Below are 18,193 nucleotides of genomic sequence, written 5' to 3'. Positions count from 1 at the left end.
ATACTTGATTTAAACAACAAGTAATACTTAACAAGATTCACATAAATCATGTAATATTGAGCTGTTTTGCCGTGTTCACCGTTGATTGTCTGCGTTAAATAATTCTCGTATTTTTCAATAACATCTAAAAGCGGCTTATTCTCAATAATGGCAGATGCTGATTTTGTATTATTAAAATTTATAATATAATTTTTCATCTCTGCTGTTATTTCAATATTATTCTGCTTTAAAAATTGCCGAAAGTGTAAAATAGAAAATGCTAAACTGATAATGGGATGAATCCGCTTGCACCGGTTGAAATGCTTACCAGTGAGAAATCCGTTAATAGAACCAGTCGCTAGTAATTCGGTATCGATCATAATATTTGATATGCCACAGTTATCAATAAATTTTCCTATGGCTTTGAAAAACGCCATCATCACATGAAACCCACCAATGTGTACGAAAATATTTTTAAATTCATCTGATTGCGATTGAATTTGGAGAGCTACTTTCGCAATCGCCAAATCGTACGTCACTTGAATATACGTATCATTGCACTCTGCTGCAATTTTCAGAGATTGAACCATGGTTTCCTTTACAGCAGCATTATTTGTCGGTGATAGATTAATTGTTGTCAGGTACGATACTCGCTGCTTTATCGATTCATCTAGAAAAATCTTGCTGTTGAAACCTACCCACATAGGGGTTTTTGGTATTGCCAAAGCGTGCGAGAACGTGATTTATTGTCTGCTGAGTTTTTAAGCTGCTTGGTTTCTCATAGATTTCAGCAGACAATGGTTGCAGAACGTCCAATAATCTTGGCCGTTTAGGATACGGATCTAAGTTCGGATTAACCGCATCGAAAGTTCGTCTTCTTTTCTTACCGCTGGTTTCCTCTGCTTCTGCTGTTATTTCTGCTGTTACTTCAGCTTCATTACTACTCTCGTCTTCAGTTGCATCCGGTATAATATCTTGATACATAATTCCGACTGTGTCGTGTAAGGTATCTTTGCCAGTAAGTGTATCCACGAATCTATCGAAGTTATTGAATGCAACTCCTTTACACAAATTTGGTTTCCTTACGATGTCATCTGGACAAATTTGGGTACGCGAAGTTGCATGGTAAGTCGCTTCGGTTTCCAATTCTTCCGTGGTAGTATAACTACAGCAGTGACCAAATCTATTAACAATGTTAATAACTTTTCGGCTGCTTGTTAAGCTTTTTAAAGCCATAGCAAGAGTTATATGCTTAGATGTTTTTATGCGCCCATTGGATACTGTGTATATCAGATCTTGCGAGAACGACGACACAAGTCTCTTGCGATTCACCGTGTTTTGTCGCCGCGATCTTGTACCGCTTAGTAAGGTCGCGAAAAAGTCCGATAGCTTCTTCGGTACTTCACATTCTCCTTCCAGCAAATTTTTAGTCTTAATGTTTTCGGGCAGTTTATTTCGATTAATTTTATTAATCTCTGCTCTCAAAATTAGTGCTGCTTTTTGGAGTACATCTGTATTCTCTATAGAATCATAGTCATCGTCGGTAAGAGCTACTTTCCCATAAGGAGCCACAATACTTTGCTTTCTGAAAACTAATATCTGTATTTTTTTTTTTAACGTATCCAATAATTTGTTTTGTAGGTAAGTAGGACGAAAATCGTTTGGTTGTAAATTCAAAGATTTTGTATACTTCTCCGTCAATCGGTCAACATACATTTTCGTGAGCAGCTTGATGAAAAAAAAATGTTTTTTTAAGATTACGTTCTCTCTCACAAACCGGCATACTTCCTCATATGCAACCTTGTGCGCATGACGCTCAAGGTGATAACGAGAACAATCTTCGGAAGGAGCATCTGCTTTGTGACGTTTGGACTCGTTTTCAAAGTTGACTAAGCATATCCGATGATATAATATTGTACGCCCAGATTTTTTTTAAATGTACAACTTTACTGAGCATATGCGCATTGTCACTTTCCGTAGCGTACTCAATTATCACATCTGCGATGCTGTTTCGTTCGGATGTGTGTAATGGTACCGCCCTTTAAACGTTTTGCGAGTTCTATCGCAAAATACGCAAACCGATTGCTTTTCAGCTTCGTTTCCATCGCTATCGTCGTTTGCCTCGTCGCTGTAAAAAACATTTCATAAGAATACACAGAACTATTTTATTGTAAAATAGTACAATTACTTATTTATTTTAATAAATAGATATGTCTTACCTCGTTTCGGAGCATGACGACTCGCGTGGTGCAGACTGATCCGACGGCTTATTGGATGCATTAGCCTCCTGGGATTCACTGCTGAAAAAATAATTATTTATTTGTTCAATTTTATGTATATATTTTTTATAATGCCGACTCATATTATTAATTAAAAAGTGTTGTTTGCAAAAGTACAGTGAAGGTTAATAAAGTAATAATAATCAAAGTTATAATTTGACAATAAATTGAAAAAAAAGGAGCTACTCATAAGAATACACAGAACTTTTTTATTGTAAAATAGTACAATTACTTATTTATTTTAATAAATAGATATGTCTTACCTCGTTTCGGAGCATGACGACTCGCGTGGTGCAGACTGATCCGACGGCTTATTGGATGCATTAGCCTCCTGGGATTCACTGCTGAAAAAATAATTATTTATTTATTCGATTTTATGTACATATTTTTTATAATGCCGACTCATATTATTAATTAAAAAGTGTTGTTTGCAAAAGTACAGTGAAGGTTAATAAAGTAATAATAATCAAAGTTATAATTTGACAATAAATTGAAAAAAAGGAGCTACTCTTTTTTTTGAGATTATGTTTTGGTCCGCGCTCTCGAAAAAGGAGAGCCTAGCTGCTTTTTTTCCAGTAGGCTCAAGCAGTATAGCTGCTTTTTTCCAGTAGGCTCTCCTTTTTTGATAAAACGCTATTTTGGCAACCACAAAACAGTAGATTCTTCTTTTTTTCTCTCCGTGCGGTCCTTCTCCACGCTCTTGCACGTATATTGTCACTCAAATAAAACAATTTTATCTTACCTTGATATTAAAGATTGTTGCTTCTTGAGTTCCTCCCTATATTTTTTGCTCAAGGCCGTAAATCGGTGATAACAAGCAGCGTGGTACCCTTCCTGAGCATTTTTGCTGGATGGAAAACCCACATTGCTGTAGTTTAAGTTATAATCTTGGCGAATTTTTAAAATACTTTTGCATGTGGCAAGAGTCTGCTCCTCAAACAATTTTACGTCGCCTCCTTTTTTTAAATCACGCAAATAGGACGCGCACTTCCTTCCATTTCACTTCCAAACACTCTCGAACGACACTCTAACTTACACTGCTCTCGTATTATACACACCAATATAAAGCGAGGGAAACGTGTACATACATAAAGGTTATTTGTGGGTCAATTTATATCTGCGTTCACCGTCGACTGTATACCTGCTCTTGATGGAACCAATAGTGTTATACTTCGGTCTCAGAATATAATATTCTGTGTGTGTGTGCAGACTGCTTAATATTTTAAATAAACTATTGAATTACAAATATTTCAGAATTACATAAAAGCATTTTGCGGTCGAGCGCGCTATATAAATCAAGCGCGCGGCGTGCCCTTCTATTGGCTGCTGACGGCGTTTGTTACATAAAAATTCTGACTGACTATGTTTTTCCTGTTTTAAATAATATTAACTAATTGTATGCAAAATTTTAGATTTTATACAACACTTTCACCAACTACAATTTTTTGATGACTTCAGCGCGCTGCTGACGCGTACCGTTGCAATATTTTGCTGACTGATCATACCCACACAGTTTGTTAGTTAACTTACTATCTACAAACTAATTTTCAGATTTTATAAAACAGTTGCGACATACATGTTTTTTTTACAAGTTTGGAGCCGCCCCCGCGCCAGCTGTTAGCGAAACTGGCTGACTGACGGTAGACTATTGATATACAACCGATACATGACCTAATGTTAAAATATCAGCCTTTCTAAAACTGTTGCAGTTTTGGTCCCTCAGCTCTCGGACTAGTAAATTAGGTCGATAGACTTATTGGTCAGGAAGAAGATTTCTATTTAGGTAAATTTGGTCGTATAGTCGGTATAGTATAAACTTATTGGCCAAGAGGTTATCAAGACACACAGTACAGCTCGTTCAACGCACTTTGTATAGTCATAACCTAGATAATAGTGACAGTCGTGTCAGACCGCAGGGGAAAATGATCCGCGCAATTCCTTGGGCCTAACGCATACCAAGTTCACTACATCGCGGACATAAACACACAGTTACACGTACACTCATACATATACACAGTGTCATCATATAGTCCTAAGGTGGTGCTGAAAGCACTTAATTTCCCTCATCCGAGGGATCTAACCCAAAACAGTCGTGCCAGTGTCAATATAGAACACATATTCATACGAGTGATTAATTAATAATTTGGTTATGGTAAGTAAATTGATAAATAATAAATTAAAGAATTATTATTATCATTTCAAGAGACATGGTAATGTCTTGCGCCAAGTAAACGCGGAGCGAGACCGACCGTGACTCTTAACGCGACGCGACGAGTTTCGATAAATAATACGTTAAAGAATTTTCGTGATCTTTCTTTGTGAATGCACTTTGATCAAACTCATACAGTCGTTTATTCGCTTAACGTATGTTTCTTTTAGATGAATTTCAATGTCACGATGGAACTTGTATACTGGATTTCAAAGCATGCAATGGCGTTTTCGATGATAATTGCATATCTCTTTCGCTGCGACGGCATCGACGATTGTCACGATGACAGCGACGAGAAACATTACTCAAGTGAATTAAATCATATGGTTAATTGCACCGCGAATGAATATCACTGTTTAAACACTAATTTATGTCTCCTGAAAAAAGTAAGGTGAGTCAATCGTTTTAAAATATAAGCGTAAATCGGTGAACAATATGTACGAACATTTTGGAACGTTATTTTAACTCTTTTCGTAAAGATTTTTTTAATTGCGGACTTTGCTGCGCAGGCAAATAGTCCAAGCAATTTCCTGGAAAAAAATTACAATCTCAATCCTAAAAATATGCTGTGTACATTGATTTTTTTTACAAATGCAACGACGTAGATGAATGTCCGAGATACAATGACGAGCACGATTGCAATCTTTGTTTCGAGGGATATTTTGCCTGCGACAATAAGAAGTGCATTCGGGAGCTTTGGATATGCGACAAGGACGATGATTGCGGCGACAATTCAGATGAGAAGAATTGCGACGATAATAAAAAGATGATCACCAAATCTGACAAATGTGACGAATTCAAGTGTTCTGCCGACACTTGTCTGCCATACAGCAAAGTATGCGACGGTAATCGAAATTGTCCATACGGTAGCGATGAAAACGTTCATTTAACGTTCATTAAACGGACTTTGTCAATTTAATAGACATCAATATGACACTAAATTGTTAGAATTTTAGATTTCAAAATTGTTTTTGATATTGTAGATTGCTATTCTGAACTTAAATCACTTGGAATACAGCCCAGCCGTCCTATTTTTATTTCATATATAATTCTTTAAGGCCGGTATTCATAGTCGGGTCTTATATCCAAGATCGTCTTAAGTATAGTCTTCAGGCGTCATCAGCCAATCAAAGGACCGTATTAACATCTTATTCAGATCTTTTAATCAATAGAGTATCATGTAAGAAAGGTTGGGATCGAATTTGGCAATGATCGGTAAAACGATTCTTTTTTAATAAAATTTAAAATTTTTGTAGATATGTTGGTTTATGCTTTAACTTCCGCAAATTTGGAGATATCGATCTATTTTTAATTTTATTATATTTTTCAGTCTTTTCTACCCCTATTTCATATATAATTTTTTAAGATTTTGTTGATTATATCCAGTTTTATACGCGTTCAAAGGACCCAGCTTTATACGCGATCAAAGGTTCATAATTTTGATCGCATATAATCACACTTCTTTGAATGTTCAAGACGCTTGTCGTCACTTTAGCAACAGCGTTTTGTTTAAAACGTTTTTGATCGAATTTTAAAAAAGATGGCATATTCAATGGAAGAGGAAAGAGAGAGGGATAGAGAAGAATTTATTCACAGTAAGTGAAAAAATTTATTAATTATTTGTTATAATTAATTCACTACAATAGCTCGCATATATTCTTGGTACATGTCTCACAACTATCATGATTTTCAAATTAAATTCTAAGAGAAAATTCTCTCTGTGTATAAGCCATGGCTTTTAATATTAATAGTTTAAAGATCCGCACGCACACACACACACACACACACACACACACACACACACACACACACACACACACACACACACACACACACACACACACACACACACACATTATTATTAATAACAATAATAATTTTAAAAAATATTAAATAACATATACTTATTTTAATTTAATTAACCTTCAACGATGTATCAGCGCAACACGCGCGCGCGCGCGCGCGCGCGTGTGTGTGTGTGTGTGTGTACATATTACACATACATATATATATATATATATATATATATATATATATATATATATATATATATATATATATGGGCAGATCCATTACTTTTCGACCAAAGGTTGCGGGGGTGGGTCACCGATTTTGATGCCGATTTTTTCCTCGAAAGTACAGTAGAAAAGGAGATGATCCTGAAAATTTGAGCCCGATTCGATCAAATCCGGCCGCTGGAGAATTTTTTTAATTTTGAAAAAAGTCGATTTTTCAGTCATTTTCAAAAATTTATATCTCAGCTTCTATATAACTTAGAGACTCGTTTGAGGCCGCATTCTTTTCTGTAAACCCTCTACTTTTAAGGAAAAAATTGGTCATTGGTTTACACTCAAGTCCGGCTTCACGGCGAGCTGCTAATTAAACCACTGTTTTAGAGAAATTTTGCCTATTTTTGAAATGCTGTCATATCTACAGTTTTCGAAGTAGAGGGTTGATCAGCAGCTGATATTTTTTGTTCAGGTATACTCTGAAGAAATCTACCCACTTTTTACTTGATTGCTTCTATTTCGTTAAGTTATGGCCATCTAAAGCCGATCGATTTTCGAAAAATCGCCATTTTCAGATAGCCAGAACTTTTTTCTTTCAACTCGAAATCCTTTGAAATTTTCAGGGACTATACTTCATTATATCCTTAAACAACCCTGAAAATTTCAATTTTGGAATAGAAGTGGTTTCCGAGTTATGAAGTTTTTAAAATGTCAATTTTTCGATTTAATATGACATTTTTTGTGGTTTTATCATCAATTTTGTAAATTTAATGTAAATAATTGATATTTTTCGGAAAATATATTCGAAAATAAGGAGCAAAACGGATTGTTTGAGAAAATTGAGGGAAAAAATTAATATTTTTTATTTTAATTTATTTGTTTAAAATTTTTAAAAAGTAAATATTTATTTATTTCTTTTTTAATAATATGTTGAATACAAATTTCCAAAGTATTTGAGAACTATCATGTCATGTTTAGCAAATTATACTTTGCTCATAATTTACCGCCAGCCTATTGAAAAAAAAAATAAATTAAATTAAATTAAATTAGATTTTTCAATAGACTGACGGTAAATTATGAGCAAAGTATAATTTGCTAAACATGACATGATAGTTCTCAAATACTTTGGAAATTTGTATTCAACATATTATTAAAAGAAATAAACAAATATTTACTTTTTAAGAATTTTAAACAAATAAATTAAAATAAAAAATATTAATTTTTTCCCTCAATTTTCTCAAACAATCCGTTTTGCTCCTTATTTTCGAATATATTTTCCGAAAAATATCAATTTTATTTACAATAAATTTACAAAATTGATGATAAAACCACAAAAAATGTCATAAAAAATCGAAAAGTTGACATTTTAAAAATTTCATAACTCGGAAACCACTTCTATTCCAAAAATGAAATTTTCAGGGTTGTTTAAGGATATAATGAAGTATATTCCCTGAAAATTTTAAAGGATTTCGAGTTGAAAGAAAAAAGTTCTGGCTATCTAAAAATGGCGATTTTTCGAAAATCGATCGGCTTTAGATGGCCATAACTTAACGAAATAGAAGCAATCAAGTAAAAAGTGGGTAGATTTCTTCAGAGTATACCTGAACAAAAAATATCAGCTGCTGATCAACCCTCTACTTCGAAAACTGTAGATATGACAGCATTTCAAAAATAGGTAAAATTTCTCTAAAACAGTGGTTTAGTTAGCAGCTCGCCGTGAAGCCGGACTTGAGTGTAAACCAATGACCAATTTTTTTCTTAAAAGTAGAGGGTTTACAGAAAAGAATGCGGCCTCAAACGAGTCTCTAAGTTATATAGAAGCTGAGATATAAATTTTTGAAAATGACTGAAAAATCGACTTTTTTCAAAATTAAAAAAATTCTCCAGCGGCCGGATTTGATCGAATCGGGCTCAAATTTTCAGGATCATCTCCTTTTCTAGTGTACTTTCGAGGAAAAAATCGGCATCAAAATCGGTGACCCACCCCCGCAACTTTTGGTCGAAAAGTAATGGATCTGCCCATATATATATATATATAATTAAAAAATATATAGTGCCATTAAATAAATATATAGCGCGCGTCTGGTTGTACATCATGTTTTATTTCTATCTCAAATGTAACCCTTGTTGTTTATGCATGCGTTTCTGCGCGTTATAACGCACGTCAAACATGTGTCTCCATACATTATCCCAATTAAAACGCGCGCGTCTGACGTAACGATAAATTAGAAAGAGAGAGAGACTTATAACAGTGAGAGGAAGTGAGACAGATTATCGGTGCTCTAATTGGTTACATACCTCGCACGCGCATGTGCAGTTCATTTTCATCCACGCTAACATCAAAAGTGCCGACAGAGAGTTGCGCTACTGTATATACTGTAGCCTCAGCTTATCTTGCACCAGCTTGTACGGGCGCCCCCACGGGTCCTGTCGAGGAGCTCTTTCCAAGAGCGTGCCTTGGCCGCGCGTATGGCTAGGGAGAGGTCCTGACGGGCGGTACGCCAGGCCTCTTCCGCCTCCTCTACGTCCAGGGCACCGCGTCTCCCTGCGCGTGCCCGTTACCACTTTCTTTTGGCACGGACGGAGGAACGCCTGAGCTCGGCCAACTCCTCCATCCACCAATAAGCACACTTAAGGTGGAAGCACATAAAATTACAGGAGCCATAGGCAGAATGCAGAAGCCATAGCGCATGCGCTGTGGTATTACTTTATCTGCCTATGGCAGAATGGCAGATATCATAGCGCATGCGCTATGGTTTCTGTATTCTGCCCATGGCTTCTGAATTTCCAATCTACATAAAAATACATAATGCATAGCCACGGGCATAGGCACATACATTCTCATTGTAGCCGGTCCTAAAGAAAAGTAATTAAGAACAAAGAACGAATTTATATTGATTAACACGTTAGTATTCTCATTATTTAATTATCAACGTAATGAAAGTACGATCTGACAATGACCGTATATAATTATATTAGTGTGAATTGTCTCAGTTTCGTAAACATAGTGTTTTGAGGTTAATTTGATTTTGTGTGCCGAATACAACAGCAGCAACGCGCGGCTCAGGACAGTTTGAAAAACATAGACAACGAGTCCGATGCACCTAAAATACCGATCAGATTATCGAAGATTGGTATTCGGATGACGAGGACAATGATGATGATGACGAGGGAGGTAATCTTACTATAGTGGATAGTTCGAAAGACGAAATCGAGCCTATCGAGAAGTCGCAAAACCTCGTTATCAAGGAGGAGTTCCAGCCTGCGACATCCGTGTCCAACGTACCCCAGCCGGCCGCTATTTTGGACAAATTAGGTGACCTGAGCAAAATTGATATCAGTGCCGAAGTATCCAAATTGCTTTCTACTCTGAAGGCTCAGAGCTCCGCGACCAACAAGACGCAAGCAAACTCGAATCAAGACGCGTCGAAAGCTAAATCGGCGCAAGATCCGAAGACGGATAGCGAGACGTCGTCGAGTCCGAGGCGATCACCAGAAATTGTAATTTATTGCAAAATAAACGCATCTTCTCATAATTCTCGGTAAGTTTTATATACAGTTTAGGTGTAAAAATTTATTATTAAAACATTCTCTTGATTTCTCGTTATCAAGGAGGAGTTCCAGCCTGCGACATCCGTGTCCAACGTACCCCAGCCGGCCGCTATTGTGAACAAATTAGATGAACTGAGCAAAATTGATATCAGTGCCAAAGTATCCGAAGACAGTGTATCTGTCGAACTTTGTTATCTGTCCAGTTTTTAATTTTTATCGACAATAATAAGTTTTGATAATATGTTTTAATATTAATTAATATAAATAAACATTGTTATTGTCAGTCGAATTACTCTTTCACCTGTCAGTTACTTTGTATATGCATATTCGTGATTTTTACTAGTAATAATTTCCACGAATTTAAATTCTTAGGTATCAACGTAACCGTCAAATTACGTAATTAAGTTTTAATCTATCAATTAATGACAATCAAGTTTTTAATAATTAATACAAAATTTCATATTCGCGCGAACATATTGTATCAATAATAATATATATATATATATTATATATATATATATATATATATATATATTTATATAATTGTCGAGTGGAACGAACGCATGGCGTATTTCTATATGACTCTGGATTCGGTGACGCACGTGGAGATAGGAAGATTCTCGATGTGGAAATAGGAAGGTTCTGGATTCAGAGAGGCTCGAGAAGGATTCAATGGTTACTTAACTGGAGAGTCCGTGATCGAGGTAGGACTCCGAGCAACTGACTGCGTCCCTTGGGATGTCCGCCCTTATATTCCTGGTTTCCTGATGGCGGGGGTGGTCGAGTGGAAGGGTTGAATGAATGGAAGGGTTGCGTTGCGTCATCGGCTCCGTCTTCGATTTCTCTCCTTATATGGTCATGTCCTGAGTTTTCAGGAAGGGTCTGGAAGGGTTTAGGTTCGCGCTACCTGAAGGAAGCGTTGCGGGGAAATTTCTATGGCTAAAGCCTCGTGGGCATTGCGACTTATTCATTGTGTATATACATTATTGGAATAGGCCAAGCCTATTGCGTATATCGTGACTTATTTTCTATATTTATATGCTAGTGGATAGGCTAGGCCTATCGCGCAGGTCGTGACTTATCGTTGGTGGTAATCCTACTGTCGGTAATTCATACTAGGAAATGTGGTAACTAGGAAATGTGGTAACTTATTTGGTGGTAATCCTACTGTCGGTAATTCATATTAGGAAATGTGGTAACTTATTCGGTGGTAATCCTACTGTCGGTAAGTCATACTAGGAAGTGTGGTAACTTATTCGGTGGTAATCCTACTATCGGTAAGTGGTTGCTTTTATGAGTAAGGTCTGACTAAAGTCTTCCTACAATCTAAAGAAGGCTTCAAATTTTCCGGGCGTACGAGAGGGTATACGTAACAGCAGCCTATTGCTGAAGGCATCCAGCTATTGGCCAATCTGCAATACCGTCTCTCGCTGCAGAGACGGGCTTTTATTAAGCCAGCTCTAAACTTTTTGGGCAAAAATACGGCGGACTCGGCGCCAATCGACGATTGGTTATTTGGTAGTTCTTTCGCCGAGAAAATCAAGAAGGCCAAGGCCTGCGAAAAGGTAACTAGGGAGCTAACTTACAAACCAAAACCTGTTATAAGCAAGGCGGCCTCTCACCAGCCAGCTCGAGTACAGCCGCAGTCTAAATTACCTTCGACGTCGGGAACTTGAAAGGCCCCACTCGCCGGAACAACCTTCCACATCGAAGGAGCGGGGCATGGTCGAAGGACAGATCTCGGAGGTCAGCGTCTCGCTCCCGACATGAGCGAGACGCTAAATGAGGTAAGATTTTCAGGCAGGTTAGCGAATTTCGCTCACGTCTAAAAACGTATTACATCGGATCCTGAAGTTCTCAGCGCAGTACGTGGATATAAGATTCCCTTCTTTTCTACACCGATAATGCGTCCGTTCCTCGGTGAACCTACTTTTACCTCTTCAGTCGAGTTTCAGTGCGATGCAGAAATCCAGCGCCTTCTTAACCAGGAGGCCATTACTCAGGTGGAGCCATCGGAGGATCAATTTCTAGCCTCCTTTTTGATTGAAAAACCCTCAGGAGGGATGCGTTTCATTTTAAATTTAAAGGATCTAAATTCTTACATTTCCCCGCCGCATTTTAAGTTAGAAGATTGGCGCACGGTAGTTCGCCTCATGCTGCCAGGATCACAAATGGCCTTACTTGACCTCGAAGATGCGTACCTACTAGTGGCAATTCACCCGGAGCACAGGAAATTTTTACGCTTCCAGTGGAGAGGAAAAACTTTCCAATTTTCGGCCTTGCCCTTTGAACTCGCTACTGCCCCTTACATTTTTACTAGTGTTGTGCCGTACCTCTGATTCGAGGGATCGGCACTGAGTTCTTTTGGATCCGCCGGGAGGAAGAAGGAATAATGTTGCCAGATTCTTGTCCAACGATATTTTAATAAAAAACCTTTTTAACTTGATACAATAGCTTCGTTAATTTTGCTGCCCTGACTTGCGGGCGTTCTCAATAGGATAAGTTACGTTGGTCGTGCGCGATTAGCCTTACGTTCTAGACTGCCCGCCGCTTCTCGGAAGGGCGGGCTTTTTATCTATTCGCGTATTACTTCCGCGATGCTGACTTAGCTGTCAGCGCTTTTGCTTCCGGGTGAGCGACCTGGAAGCCGCTTGCGACACTAGGAATGCCACCTCAGGTGAGTTTGGCAATATTTGGGATGCGCGCTGACAGCTATGTGTCGCAATTAAGGCACGGCGACTTCCGCCTCACAACACTAGGTTACTTCGTTCCGTAGTTGGCTTTCTCCGGTCTCAGGGTTACGAATCAGTTTTGTATCTGGACGATTTTCTTCTGCTGGCTCCTTCCAAAGCCGCTTGCCGGCTTAACGTCCAGGCTCACATCGACCTTCTCACCTCTTTAGGATTTAGCATTAATTTTCAGAAATCGAAACTTGAACCGTCTTATGAGCGCAAGTATTTGGGTTTTGTTTTTAACTCTATCCAGCAGTCAGTTGCTATTCCAGAGCAACGTCGACGTAATCTTTACTCTCTCGTGTCTTCCTTGTCGAGAAGTTTTTATTGCACGATTCAAGTTTTTGCGTGCATGATTGGCTCTCTGGTATCGATTTGCCCAGCGGTTCAATATGGCCTACTGTATACCAAATCTTTCGAGAGGGCGAAATATCTTGCTTTGCAGAAATCCGAGAATAATTTCGTTGCGGTAATGGAACTCCCCTCCTCTCTCAACGAGGATTTTTGCTGGTGGCTGTCGATCCTATCAAATCGCCATTAAAAAAATTTCATTCGAACAGGTAACTATTTGACGGAAATATTTTCAGATGCCTCACTTTCCGGCTGGGGGGCCTCATGCGGTACCAATAGTACCCATGGATGGTGGTCCGAGGAGGAGCGTCTTCTGCATATCAACGTGCTTGAATTAAAGGCGGCTTTTTACGCCCTTAAATCCTTTGCGGCCACATGCCGTGACTGCGAAGCTGGACAACACGACGGCTTTATCATACATTAATCGTTTCGGATCGGTCAGATTTCCGGTTCTGTCTTCGATCGCCAAAGATATGTGTCTGTGAAGTTGGCATATCATTTTCCAGCAGATCAAAAATAAAAGGCAGTTCTTGTCGCATGCAATCGAGTTCTATAGTTCCTGATACTTTTTAGTAATAGTTCTGGTGATTTTACCCAAAAAACAGTCGATCGAAAAAATGATCTGCTAACTTCCCGTAGCAGATCATTTTCTAGCAAATCAAAAATAAAAAAGAGTTCTTGTCGCATGCAGTCGAGTTCTATAGTTTCTGATACTTTTTAATAATAGTTCTGTTGATTTTGCCAAAAAAAGTTCATTGAAAAAATTATCTGCTAATTTTCCAAAATCTCGAAGTTCCGGTTTATTTAAAATATTTTTCGAATAGTTCTGAGCATACTGAAGCATTTTCTAAAAAGTTCTCGACATTAGCAATGTTGTACGATTGTTTAAAAAATTAATACCGCTCGAAAACCGAGTATTTAGAGAGAATAGGGTGATATGCTGTACGAAATGTCGCAGTTCCGGTTTATCTAAAATATTTCTCGAATAGTTCTGAACATACTAAAGCATTTTCCAAAGAGTTCCCGACCTTGGCAATGTTGTATAATTGTTTAAAAAATTAAATCCGCTCGAAAACCGAGTATTTAGAGAGAATAGGGTGATATGCTGTACGAAATGTCGCAGTTTCGGTTTATCTAAAATATTTCTCGAATAGTTCTGAACATACTAAAGCATTTTCTCAAAAGTTCCCGACCCTGGCAATGTCGTATGATTGTTTAAAAAATTAATACCGCTCGAAAACCGAGTATTTAGAGAGAATAGGGTGATATGCTGTACGAAATTTCGGTGTTTCGGTTTGTGTAACATATTTTTTGTATAGTTCTTAGTAATCATAGATTTAGGAAGAGATAGCCCGAGCGTCAGCTTGCGGAGTCCTGGAAATCGCGACGAGAGGAGAATACGTCTTTCTCGATAAACTTCGGTTAGAATCGGAATCATTCGGACGCTCAACGGCATATGTGTGCCTCCGCTTTGGTGTGCGTTGGTAGGATGTGGAGGGGATGCGCTGCCAGCGCATCCTGATATAATCGAGCCGCTGGACTCGAGCCGCTCGAGCGTCGAATGTTTCCGAGTTGACTGATGTTTATCGAGAAAGACGTATTCCCTCCTCGTCGCGCTTTTCAGGACCCCGCATGCTTATGCTCGGTCTATCGCTTTCTATATTTATGATTGCGCACGACACAGTTCTATAGGAAGTACAGATTTGAGCATCGTGTGGTAGCGGCACGCTTCTTCACCGCTATACTTTGCAAAGCATATGCGTCGTTGACGCATGGTATCGTTAGGTGTGAAGCATAAGTGTCGCACTTTTGCAGACTTTGCCTATGTGCTTCTATTGACGATATAAACCATAGACCTAGGATAAGATAGACGGAGCGTAAACTGCTACTATGGACAAGGGGGGTAAGGATAGCGCGGGAGGGGAAATAGACCCAAGTCTCGGCAAAGTTCAGTTAGACTCGGGGACGTTCGGACCACGTTACGCGCGCGTGAATTGAAGTTGTCGCATATGACGATCGCGAACGTCAAATTCTGCAAATAAAAAATAAATATGCAAATTCTGCATAAGTATTTACCGTAATTATAAAAATGAAAATTTGTGTTGTGGCCGGTTGCAAAAACCGGGAAGAAAATAAAAACACCGAACAAGAAAATAAAGAAAACGAAATACGCCATTCGTTTTCATTTCACTCGTAAGTATATAAACTTTTATTTATTAATTAAGGAAAGTATTTAGGAATTTACGTTATATACGAGGGACGTTCAATAAGTAATGGCAACACATTTTTTTCCTATTCAAGGTTTGTTTTATTTTAGCATTGCAATAAAACAAACCTTGAATGAGAAAAAAATGTGTCGTATTACTTGTTGAACGCCCCTCATATATGAAACTCATAATTTTAACAAATAAATTATTGGTTTAGATTCCCAAAGAACGATAATAAGCGACAGAAGTGGTTAGAAGTGTTACACTTGAACAATTACAATCCACCGAAATATGGTGCTGTATGTTCTGCCCATTTTAGAGAAGTGGACTACGACACAAATAATATTCGTCGAACGCTCAAACGAAATGCTGTTCCATTTGTAAGCAAACAATAAAATTCTACTCTTAATTAGTAATTGTTATTGTGCAATAATGAGATACAGATTATAGATTTTCCATGTTTTAGTTGGGTGAAGAATATGCTTGCAAAATCATAAGATACACAGATGACGGAAAACCGGGAAAACTCAGTGAGAAAAATGTTGTACAAAATGATGGAGATGGTTAGTATTGAGATTACATTGATATACATTATTAAAAAAAATTTAGCATAATGATTTTTAACAATCTTTGTCTGTATGATCTAATTATAATAATGTTATTATTATAATAGATGGTGAACAAATGGAAATAGAAGAAGAAATGTGCAATATTAATCTTGGAAGGGCACACCGTTCCACAAGTATTTCTCCAGAGAGAATATTGAATTCGCCAACAAAGAAGCTATTGGAAATACGCACACGTGAAAATGCACTTTTAAAAAGAAAACTGGCGGTCTCCGTTTATAAGCAACGAATAGCAATAAAAAATATTCATTCGCTACGGGACCTGTTGAAGGGAATGTCGAAGAAGAATCTCACACCAGAAGAATTAAGCGTATTAGAAGATTTCGATCCAGGTACGAAAGAACTTATAAAGCGTGAAATACGAAAGCGAAAAAATTTACCCGTATCAAAAACATATAAACCTAGTATTCGGCGATTTGCTCTCACTTTACATTTTTATTCGCCAAGAGCATACAATTATGTTCGTAGTAAATTTTACAAGTGTTTGCCACACGTAAAGACCATATCAAAATGGTACCGTTCATTTAATGGAGAACCGGGCATTAATTCTGAAGCATTAAGAGCTATACGCCAATTTGCTGATTCCGTTCCATATAGATTAGTAGGTTCGTTAGTATTTGACGAGATGGCTATATACCAAAAAGTTGAGCGAGATAGTACATGTAAAATAGTGGGTTACGTAGATTATGGCAATAATATCGACTGTGATAGAAAAAAAATAGCTAGAGAAGCGTTAGTATTTTGTGTAGTATGCATTAATGCATCTTGGAAGTTACCTGTTGCGTACTATCTCGTTAACGGCGTAAGTACCGAATTAAAAAGCCATTTATTAATACAATGTTTAACAGCTATTGAAGAAACTGGAATGTTAATTACATCAGTAACGTGTGATGGCTTAAAATCTAATGTAAGCACATTTGAAAGACTTGGGTGTAATTTTAACACGCATGAGGAATTAACATTTCAGTCTTGGTTTAAACATCCAGCGAATGACAGTAATGTATACGTATTTATGGATCCGCCTCACATGATAAAACTAGTGCGAAATGTGCTAGATCGTGTAAAACAAGTATATGAAAAAGATTATGAACATGATACTGAAAAGATCATTAAATGGGACTACGTTGTATATCTACACGAACTACAAGAAGCCGAAGGCCTCCATTTGGCAAATAAATTAACGACAAAACATATACAATTCCACAACAATAAAATGAAGGTCAAGTTAGCCACGCAATTGTTCAGTTGTTCCGTGGCTGATGCTCTGACAATATGTAAAGATAAATTACAATTACCGGAATTTAGAGATTGTTCGCCAACTATAAAATTCGTAAAACTATTTAATGATCTTTTCGACATATTCAACTCCAAAAATTTAAGACAACATGGTTTCAAAAAACCTATACATAGCGATAATTATGTTGAAATTGAAGAAAAACTTCAAGAATGTGCAGATTATATGAAATCATTGTCAATTGATGTATACAAAAAGAAAACGAAACAGAGAGAACGTGTAAGTATACTTGATTCAACAGTAAAAACTGGATTCCTTGGTTTTTTCATAAATATTTACAGTTTGTTACATATGTACAAATTTGCATGCATTGACAACGTTTTTCTCAAGAACATTCCTACGTATAAACTATGTCAAGACCATCTTGAATTGATTTTTGGTAATATAAGATCTCATAATGGATTTAACAACAATCCGACAGTTCTACAATTCAAATCTGCGTATAAAAAATTAATTGTGCACACGGAATTACAAGACAAATTTACTGGCAATTGTATACCATTAGAAGATATTACAATATTGCAGGCGTCATCTGAAAAGCCGATTAATGTTATAAATGCAACGACAAACATAGCTTCAGAAACACAATGGTTTGATGAGTCTGAACATAATACTAATCATGATTATTTCTTACAACCACAATTCCCATTTTGTATTACAGAATACAAAATGGAAGCTTTAACTTTCATAGCGGGATATGTATTAAAAAGACTTAAAACAACATTACATTGCACTGTATGTCTCGACACTTTAATAGGAAAACCTACAGACATACACGTCAATTTAATAAATATAAAGAATAAAGGTGGCTTAATATATCCTTCACGAGATCTTGTGTATGTTTGCAGAGTAACAGAAGAAGTATTTAATAATTATATTTACACAAATAAAACTTTAAAAAACTTTAATGTAGATCATTTTACATGCAGAGCAATGCAAAAGTTTACAGATAGTA

The 18,193-nt window shown here is 37.3% G+C and overlaps 1 long non-coding RNA gene across 2 annotated transcripts; it reads left to right on the top strand.

Moving 5' to 3' along the window:
- Positions 1-9,094: 9,094 nt before the first annotated feature.
- On the top strand, positions 9,095-10,311 carry LOC139814228 (uncharacterized). Of its 2 annotated transcripts, XR_011732376.1 has the most exons (3): positions 9,095-9,381; positions 9,526-10,018; positions 10,089-10,311. It is a non-coding gene; the product is annotated as an uncharacterized lncRNA (long non-coding RNA). The 2 variants fall into 2 exon arrangements; XR_011732375.1 differs by lacking the exon at positions 9,095-9,381 and having other exon boundaries at positions 9,426-10,018.
- The last annotated feature ends 7,882 nt before the right edge of the window (positions 10,312-18,193 follow it).

The sequence above is a fragment of the Temnothorax longispinosus genome, chromosome 6 (assembly GCF_030848805.1).
Source record: "Temnothorax longispinosus isolate EJ_2023e chromosome 6, Tlon_JGU_v1, whole genome shotgun sequence".
NCBI classification, from domain to species: Eukaryota; Metazoa; Arthropoda; class Insecta; order Hymenoptera; family Formicidae; genus Temnothorax; species Temnothorax longispinosus.
Note: the sequence above shows the minus strand (reverse complement) of the source record. Positions and strands in the feature narration are given on the sequence as shown.